The following is a 10878-nucleotide window of genomic DNA, read 5'->3' on the forward strand; positions in this document are numbered from 1 at the left end:
TGAAAGAGAGTTGACAGTGTCCGCTCACTATCTTCATTTGAGGTGACTGTATTTTTGAAGTTTTTGTTTTCCTGTCTTTTGTTATAATTGGTCTTATGTCTTGTTTCTTTTTAAATCGTGTTTTATAGATTGGTTTTTGTTAGTTTCTGAAGAGTTGGTAGTTGCCTTTCTTGCTTGTGACAATTCGTTGGTTGTTGATTTGACTAAAGGTATTGCTGAGTCAATGTTTATTTTACTGCTGGCGTTTTCTGATTGCTGCATGCTGTTTTTTTTTTAAATTGGGGTTGTTACTGTTGTCATTTCTGAGTCGATGATCCTTTTGCAAGTGTGGCTTTCTGTTGGTAGCGTACTGCTGTTGTAACTTATTATAGAGGGTACTGTGACTTAAAAGTGTTAGTGTTGTCGGCAGTTCATGATATGATGAGTCTGTAGGAATTGGGATCACTGTTGGTGACTTTGGTGTTGTTATCTCAGTTGCTAGTGTTGTTGTCCAGTGTTTGTTTGACCCACATGCGTGACTTGCTTGTCGTATAAGGCCTACCCGGTAATGAGATTAAAATGTTTACTGTTGTGTCTTTGTAAGTGGTTTTAATGTAGTGTAGAATGTATTGTAGGTTGTCATTGTAGAAGGTGAACGCATGTTAGTGTACGGGATTGATGGTTTTTGGGTTCTGTTTTGCTTATTGTTAAAGAGTTTTGAAGATTGTTTAGTTACTAAATGTAAGGGGCTGGAGAGTTATTTAACTATTATATTACAAAATGGTGAATGTCACTTTTGGTGTTCCTTTGAGGATTGTTATGGTTTTTAGTTAAGTATTCCGCTATTCTGGCGCTGATATGATTATGATTTTCAAATGGTTCGTAGTTGCTTTGTCTTGTTTATATTTTGATATTACTTATGCAAACTTTGTTTTATGTCGTGAATGTTAGTTATTGTTGTATTAGGGACTATTTTCTTGTTCTTATTATTGGTTTTTAGTTCGTGAATGTGGTGTATGGACAGGGAGTGACATTCTGTGGGAATGTCGAGGCCTGTGTGTTGAAGTATTTCTATGGTGTTTGTAGTCCGATTTGGGTGTTTTGTTTTGTATGTTTTGTTTAGTTTAATTGTTTTGTCTGGTTTAGTTTTGCCTAGTTTTTTATTTATATCTTTAATCTTTCATTAAATTTTGGTTCCATATTTTTGTTAAGCTTAAATAAATTTCATAAATTGTTAAAATTATTTTGTTTTATTTTTTAGTAGTTTCTTAGACTAAGGTTAAGGATAAGATTGAGCCACCGTGGGTTTCACCACGGTTGCACTGACCGGACAGTTATTAGTTAAGCCTAGGAAATGGTAGATAGTGTAGTAATCCCCCCCCCCAGCAGGGCTTACTTAATGAAGGTGAGACCCGTCTGAGGGTACCGCTGACTGTCTTTTCTGGTGTATGGAGAACTCCAATGGGTAGGGTACATATTGTTTTGTGGTGTTGTCAATGTCAAGATCTTTGGCATTAAACTTGTCGGATGAGAAATACCATGTATCTGCTCGTCCGTAGTTCAGCAGAAAAAAGCGTGTGATTGTGTATGTATTGTTGAGATGGTCAATGTGTATGTATAAGACTCTTAAACACTAATGTTTTATTAACTGAACAGACAAAAAGCTTTTTTCTTTTATATATTTTGCAATTTTGCGTCTTGGTGTCACCCCCCTTAATGGTGTCACCCGGTGCGGTCCGCACACCCCCGCCCCCACCTCGCAACGCCTCTGGTGGGTACTACGTCATTCTAAAAAATGAGGATTGTATTAATGTTTTTTTCAGGACCAGACCTATAGATACCGTATGATTCGATTGGCGCTGTGACTTATCTCAACACACCTCTAACGGTGGGTGTTGTGGCTTACCATAACACACCTCTTACTTGACTTATCGTATCTTACCAACACACCTCTGTGTGCTGTGACTTACCCCAGCACACCTCTCACCGGAGGTGCTGTAGCTTCGACTAACAAAACTTTCACCTCCTTCTGATGGCTCCGTCGTCACGGCGACAATACATTTTTAGTGGAGGAAAACTCAATATTTATAGCATCTTCCGTCTCTTGGCGGTCGTTGTAAAAATTAACACCCAAACAGATTCGATTTTAAGTTTTTCTTAAAGGGATATAACCAACCAATATAATTTTTCCTGAAAATATTAAATGAGTACTTACCCTTGGTTAGGTAAAAAAAAAACAATTTAACATTAATATTATTATAGTTATTGATTAATTTTCATAACATTTAACTCTTATTAAATTAATAAAAAATCCTGACCAATTCACTGTTAAAAATACTTTTGTGACGAGGTTTAACAATGTGGAGGGAGTGTGGAATCAAAACAGGAAAATATTTCTGACATCGTTTATGATCCCTACTACATTAACTCATTTTTTGTTAAATTTTATCTCATCGGTTTATATAATCATTATACGATTATCTATTTCATGTCTTAAATCATTATACTCTTTATACTATACTTATCTTCTTTTCCATCCAGCTTGAAGAATGCGGAAAAAAAACTTAAAAACTAGCGTTTAAGAAAAGGAAAACAAAATTTAAAAAAATAAATGTTGATTTATTATAAAGCTGTGAAAAAACAAATTTGTTTGCTTCCCTCCTCCCTTTTCCATTTGAATTACGTACTATTACGATTCTCTGCTTTGATCAACTTGCAAAGGCGACAGAGTAAGTAAGTAAAAGTAAAGTCACCTTTTCGAACCGGTCCATGAGGCAGGTGAAGACCACCTGTTTCTGTGACCTCGGCATAGGAAGGGATAGTGTGCCAGCACTTTGCCCAGCCGCCTCTACTTTCCCTAACGTGAGCAGTGTTTCTTTAAGAATTTCTTCTCTGAGGTGCACATGAAATTTTCGGGGGGGGGGGGGGGAGAGGGAAGAGGGCAGACTAAATTTAAATTATCCGTGGGGGCGGACACTGGTAAAAGTACTTTCTATATAAATTATATTTGGTTGGTGAGGCTCCGATGTGTATGTATAAATGGGATGGCGTCATCGAATAAAGTGAATACGACTGCTGACTCGAATGTGCATCAAAGGCAGAGTTTCTTCCGGGCATTTGGGGGGGGAGGGTGTTCAGCTCCCTCCGCCCCCCCCCCCCCCCCGAAGAATGTTTACAGCCCCACCCACCCCCAACCCCTGATCGAAATGTAATTTATATAGAAAACATCTACTTTTACCCCCCCCCCCCTCCCTCCCGGAAAATGTCCCACCCCCACCCCCGAAAATATCAAGTGCCCTCCCCCCCGAGAAAAAAGTCTCGAAGAAACACTGGCCAAATGTTCATCACATGTACATGCAACTGTGGGACGGCTTGGTCTAGCGGTAAAGCGTTAGACTGCTTATCCAAAAAAAAAAACTCTTGACAGTTCGAATCAGGGTATATTGAGTATACATGAGTATACATGAATATATATATATATATATATATATATATATATATATATATATATATATATATATATATATATATATATATATATATATATCAGAGAACAATTGATTGTTGAAACTTCAAAACTAAACTCCTGCCTACGCATCTGATTTTGATGCATACCGTCATAGTGTAGTGCACTACCAGATTCATTCTCACATTTTTCCTACCCTGTTCTATATCCTATCACTAGCAGTGACCTAGTTTCTTGCATGACTCGACAAAAAGTCAAGGCTTCTAAAAACTATTTACTCTTCACTCACCGTATTGGCTCAATGGGGAGGGTGGCGTTTATTTTATAGGCAAAGTAAGAAAAAAATCACGGACAAATAGCTGAACAGTTATTTTTAGCTTCGTCGGTTTACATGGGAAATATATATTTTTTTTAACTTGTAACTTATGTTTTTTAAATACTAAATAAGTTTTTTAACAAAATAACGTAAAATTTATGTAACGTGTCATGTATCACTTATAGATCATTGACCTCATCACAGGAATCGTTGATCTCTTCGAAACCCCGCCCCTTCCATCTTTGCATCTGAAGCTGGATATGCCTGAATGAACCAAACTTAATAAACTATGTGAAACAGGTTGCCTCAAGTGGCCAGATAAAGCCACTAATCCAAATAAACTCTGGTCCGGGGTTCAAATAGAGGTAAATAACATATGTTGTAAGGTTTAATTTCAGATGCGCTTTTGATATAAACAATATGGGCACCACAATATGCACTAATCAAATGCTTTTTGCTTGGTCATGGCAGCGTGCTATAGTCCACATCTTCCACTGATAAGTCATCATATTACCCCCCCCCCCCAAGGGCGGATTAAACTTGAGCGGTACCCTGACCGAAAAATTCTTGGGGCCCACATACGTTTATATATATATATATATATATATATATATATATATATATATATATATATATATATATATATATATATATATATATAAGCCGACTGGTAACTGTTGGTAATTTGGTAAAAGAGTTAAAATTCACTTGGTTTAGCATCATGCAGCTATATTAGTATTTATCTTGGAACTGAATATTGTGAATCTTTACAAACTTATCAGAAATAAACGAGTCAAAATCCATTTGAAAATGAAGAAGGAACTAAAGAACTATTATTCCAAGAAATATGTCAAGTTTATATTATGTTAGTTTATGTGACCCGTCCAATTAACACATGCAGATATGAAAAAGTAGGCTAGGCCTAGTCTAATGTAATTTACTCAGTAATTATGTTTTATAAGCGAGGTCAATAAAAGAATAATTTTTAGTCCAGTGTCACACGCTTTATTATTTTAAGAACAGCCCACTGTAAGTAAATATTGTCTTACGGGAAGCGATGACAGCACTGTACAGCTTGTGCGTTTGTGTCTGTCTAAATGACAAACGTATATTTTCATGGGAGAATAAATGTCAAATTTATGTGTTTGAAAAAAAAATAAGCTTATGCATTAAATGTTAAAACATTCGTTGAGATTGTAAAAACAAATCGGCAGGAAAATCGAAAAACTGTGTGTATTATTTTTTAAAAGTGAAAATTTAGAGCCCCTAAAATTGGGGACAAGCTAAGGCCTCACGACTTCTATTTTGATACTCAATCATCTCCTTGTTGCTAACACTTAGCGTCTGGATTAGGTTTTAATTATTGTTAATTTGGTACATACAAACATCGTTACCATCCCACCTGCCCTTTCCAATAACACACATCCAAAACACAATTTTTACCTTACAAAACGTGTTGTTTTCGAACGGAGCAGTCTCCCGGATAAGTAGGTCTATACAATTTTCTTTTTTCTTGTGGTTATGGACTAAAGAGTACGGTCTATCACTAGCTGGTAATTTCTTGTTAACAACTACACGGATTATTCATATACAAACATGTAGTGAAACTTGTTTTTTAGTTTGTTTTGATAGGATTCAGTTTTTTTCTGACACGGGTTGATGAAAAAGTATTTCTATTATTTAAGATGAGTCGCTTAAGGTAAACAATTTCCCTGGGGAAAGCGATGACCTGCTGTATTTACTGGAAAGGGGGGGGGGGAGAGTTGTGAAGTGGGAGTTTTGTGTGGCCTTTGTTTGTTAAAAATGATCTTATAGATCATTGACCTAATCACAGGAATTGTTGATCTCTTCCAAACTCGCCCCCTCCATCCATGCATATGAAGCTGCATATGTCTGCATAACCAAGCTTAATAAACTATGTGACATAGGCTGCGTCAAGTGGCGAGAAAAAGCCATTAATCCAAATAAACTCTGGTCCGGGGTTCAAATACAGGTAAATAAAATGTGTTGTAAGGTTTAATTTCAGATGCGCGTTTGATATAAACAATATGGGCACCACAATATGCACTAATCAAATGCTTTTTGCTTGGTCATGGCAGCGTGCTATAGTCCACATCTTCTACTGGTAAGTCATCATATTCCCCCTCCCCCCCCCCCCCCAGGGGCGAATTAAGTTTGAACAGTGCCCTGGCTGAAAAATGTTTGGGGCCCCCATATGATTATATATATATATATATATGTATATACATGTATATATATATGTAGGATGTATATATATATATATATATATATATATATATATATATATATATATATATATGTATATATATATATATATATATATATATATATATATATATATATATATATATATATATATATATAAGCCGGCTGACGGCTGATAGTGTGCCAGTCCTGCCGTCATAAAATGTTCCCAGTTGGTAATTTGGCAAGAGAGTTAAAATTCACTTGGTTTAGCATCATGCATCTATATTAGTATTTATCTTGGAACTAAAGATTCTGAATCTTTACAAACTTATTAGAAATAAACGAGTCAAAATCGATTCGAAAATGAAGAAGGAACTAAAGAACAAGTATTTCAAGAGATATGTCAAGTTTAAATTATCTTAGTTTATGTGATCCGTCAACTTATTACATGCAGATCTGGCAATGTCGACTAGGAGTAGTCTAATGTAATTTACTCACTTGGTGTGTTTTTTATAAGCGAGGTCAATAAAAGTTGCAAAGTGAAATTTACTACGGTTTGTAAGTGAAAATTAATCGGCGGCCCTGACTGCAGTCCCCTCAGCCCCCCCCCCCTTTAAACCCGCCACTGCACGCCCCCCCCCCCCTCCACCTGGAGCCGTGTACGATGCTGTTCAAATAAAGCTCGGCTCATTGAAATTTTGTACTGAATTATAAAACGGTTAGTGGTCAAAACTGGACCAGAGTTTTCTAAGATAAGAGACGGCATTTGTCATAATGCAGAATGTCCGGGGATATAATCAGAGGCGTAGCCTAACGTCTCGAAGGGTTGGGGGGGGGGGGTCAGTCTATACAGTTCACATTGTATAGCTTGTGCGCCTGTGTCATGATAAGGAACGACAAAAAAATATGCTTAATACGCTTATGGTTTGAACACTAAAACATTCATTCATGCTTTTTTATCTTTAATGTATGCTATGTATTTTCAGGTACATCTACATTATTTACTTGTGTTCCATTTGTATTTAAAATAAATCTTTGAGGCCTAGCAGCAGCCTTTATGTGGAAACTAAAATATCGTTATTGACCTTTTTTTTAGTACATGTTAATTTCAATTGATGGACACACAGAAAATCGTATGAATTGTATCGTAAATTTAAATCAAATTATAGTTTCGAATTTCTATTTTAAAATCTATATATTATGGTTAACCCCCCCCCCCCCCTCTGAGGTCAAAACTCCGCTGTTGTCACACCCCCCTATGGTCAAAGCCCATCTGTGGTCAAAACCCCTATTATCAAACTCCCTATGGTCAAACCCCCTATGGTCAAAGCACCTGTGGTAAAATCACCTAAAACCCCGTTCAGTCCTCCGCCCCTCTTTAATCCGCACTGTAAACGAGCTTATGTATCACACCCTCATTATTTATACTACGAGAAAAATGGCCCGTTGAGGAAGGATACACCGGGCGCTAGGTTGATAATGCTGTCTCTTTTCTCTAAACTAAAACCAACCCACCCACCCCCACACACACCACCCCCACCACCCCCACCCCCCACCCCACACCCACCCCACACCCCACCCCACCCCCACCCGCCCCCCCCACCCCACCCCCACCCCACCCCCACCCCACCCCCACCCCCCAAAAAAACATGTCTACCGTCCCATTCAACGAAATATAATTATATACTTTTTCCAGTGTCCGCCCCCTCCCCGAAAATTTTACCCCCGCCCCCGAAAATTTCAAGTACCCCCACCGCTTTCCGGGGAGGAAAAAGTCTGAAAGAAACACTGGTGTCGCGCTTAGCCACTACGCGAAGAATTGCATTTAAGAAATTGCGAGAAAACCACTTTTTAGATTAGACACATTAATTAGGCGGTAATTTTATTATAGAGTATCGATGAGGAAACCACCGCCCCACCCCCCACCCCCACTCACACCCCCCCCCCCACCCCCCCACTCCCCACCCCCCACCCCCCCACTCCCAAAAAAACATGTCTACCGTCCCATTCAACGAAATATAATTATATACTTTTTCCAGTGTCCGCCCCCCCCCTCCCCGAAAATTCTAACCCCGCCCCCGAAAATTTCAATTACCCCCACCCCTCTCCGGGGAGAAAAAAGTCTGAAAGAAACACTGGTGTCGCGCTTAGCCACTACCCGAAGAATTGCATTAAAGAAATTGCAAGAAAACCACTTTTTAGATTAGACACATTAATTAGGCGGTAATTTTATTATAGAGTATCGATGAAGAAATTTCTTTTGAGTTGGGGAGGGGGGGGGCTCAGACGTTCTTACGCGGGGGGTGGGGCTTCGCCCCTACCCGAAGAATTGTATGCAAGAAACTCTTCACGCAAACCATTAAGATTAGACAACATTTCCTTTTTATTCAATGTTTACGCGATAATCAATGACGTCATATAACTGTGAGCACTCTCTGGGTTTGAGATTATTTTCTACTCTATGCTAAATGTGTCGACGTCATACTTCGTTTTTCGAATTACTATGCAGGTTTTTAAATTCCTTGTGTTTTCTCTAGAGCGTTCTTGTCAGACAGATAGATACATAGAGAGACAGCGAAACTATTAGTATTAACGAGAAAAATGGCCCGTTGAGGAAGGGTACAACGGGCGCTAGGCTGATAGTGCTGTCTCTTTTCTCTAAACTAAAACCAACCCCCCCCCCCCACACACCACGCCCCACCCCCACCACCCCCACCCCCCCACCCCTACACACCACCCCCACCCCCCCACACACACCACCCCCCCCACACACCGCCCCCCACTAACCCCCCCCCCCCTCCACCACCCCCCCCCCAAAAAAAACATGTCTACCGTCCCATTCAACGAAATATAATTATATACTTTTTCCAGTGTCCGCCCCCTCCCAGAAAATTCTACCCCCGCCCCCGAAAATTTCAAGTACCCCCACCCCTCTCCGGGAAGGAAGAAGTTTGAAAGAAACACTGACACCAACCCACCCCCCCACACACCCCCCCACCCCCCCCTCCCCCAACACACCGTCCCCCCCACCCCCACCCCACCCCTCCACCCCCACCCCAAAAAAAACATGTCTACCGTCCCATTCAACGAAATATAATTATACACTTTTTCCAGTGTCCGCCCCCTCCCAGAAAATTCTACCCCGCCCCCGAAAATTTCAAGTACCCCCACCCCTCTCCGGGGAGGAAAAAGTCTCAAAGAAACACTGGTGTCGCGCTTAGCCACTACCCGAAGAATTGCATTAAAGAAATTGCAAGAAAACCACTTTTTAGATTAGACACATTAATTAGGCGGTAATTTTATTATAGAGTATCGAAAAAGAAATTTCTTTTGAGTTAGGGAGGGGGGGGGGGGGGGGGCTCAGACGTTCTTACGCGGGGGTGGGGCTTCGCCCCTACCCGAAGAATTGTATGAAAGAAACTCTTCACGCAAACCATTTAGATTAGACAAAATTGCCTCTTTATTCAATGTTTACTCGAGAAACAATGACGTCATATTACTGAGATTATTTTGTACTCTATGCTAAATGTGACCGCGTCATACTTCGTTTTTCGATTTACTGTGCATGTTTTTATTTTGCTTGTGTTTTCTCTACAGCGTTCTTGTCAGATAGATAGATAGATAGATAGATAGACAGACAGCGAAACTATTAGTATTAATTTAGATCACAATGTCTATTATTCAGCATGATGCTCCCATTTGGTGTCTAGAGTAAGTTTTAAATCTTACTTATTTGGTACATGTAAAATTTTCACTAACCGACCTTTCAAATAACACAAACATTCTTACCTTTTTGAACCAAGCAGATTGCCGGACCAGTATGTCTTTACGTTCTTTTCTATTATGTTTGGTTAGCGTTACCATTAACTGGTCATTTATTATTGTTTTGTTAACGATTAAGAGGTCAAAAAAGCTCATGGTTGCTAAACCGAAACGTCTCGAGTTCGAACCCTCGGGCAGATGAGGCTCGTTAGACGGAGACAGCCACTCTTCTAGGAGAGACAACTCCAAAATAAAATAACTGCTAACATTGTAGTTTGTTCTTGGTTGGACAAAGGCTATGGAAGCTAATCCAAAAAGAAAAGCAGGCTGAAATCGGAGTCAATGGCCTCAATGGCGCATAACCAGTTGACACGTAACGCTTAATTGTGTTGGAGGGTTGATCGAGTCGGCAAAGCTCATGGTTATTTAAATTCGAATAAGTCTGGCAGATAAGGCTAGATCTCTTCCAACACTAAAAATTAAAAACGAAGAGGAAGAAACAAGAAGTTAACGATTAGACGGATCCAGAGGCGTAACGACCTATTTCATCGCTCAGGGCGGACTATCAATTTTTCGCTTCCCAACGTTTTTTTTTTTTTTTTACCTTTTTACCAGATATTGTTCCATAACAAATTTCATGTTTATGTCACACAATTGATATAGAAAACAGTTCAATAAGCGTGTAGCCTTGTAGCCGATTCTTTTCTTTACTTTGTGTATAATTTAATATTTCAGCTTAAAATGAGCTTTTTAAATTGTTTTTCAACTCCTTTTGGCGCCCTCTGAAGGTCAGTGCCCGGGGCGGCCGCCCCATCGGCCCTCCCTCTAGCTGCGCCACTAGACGAATCAGTCATAAACACATGTGTTGGAGTAAACCATGTTTTTCATTGGGAAAAACTCATGTTTCTTCGCCCTTATTAAGTAAATAACAACTTTACTAACAAAAACATACGTCTGTAGGGAAATTAAATGTAATTTTGCTAACGAGAACACATTTGGGAGCCCCTGAAAATCAGGGGCCGCGGGCCACTACCCTATCAGCTTAATCCGCCTCTGGACGAGAGTACTGACGAATGCAGATAAAGAATTTTTTTAAGTTCCCCTCCAGTTTAGCCACTTTTACTCGGGTGTTGCATCAACCACCCCT

Source organism: Physella acuta, unplaced genomic scaffold, assembly GCF_028476545.2.
Source record: "Physella acuta isolate Inbredline_101_S28 unplaced genomic scaffold, ASM2847654v3 ptg001028l, whole genome shotgun sequence".
Taxonomy (NCBI): Eukaryota; Metazoa; Mollusca; class Gastropoda; family Physidae; genus Physella; species Physella acuta.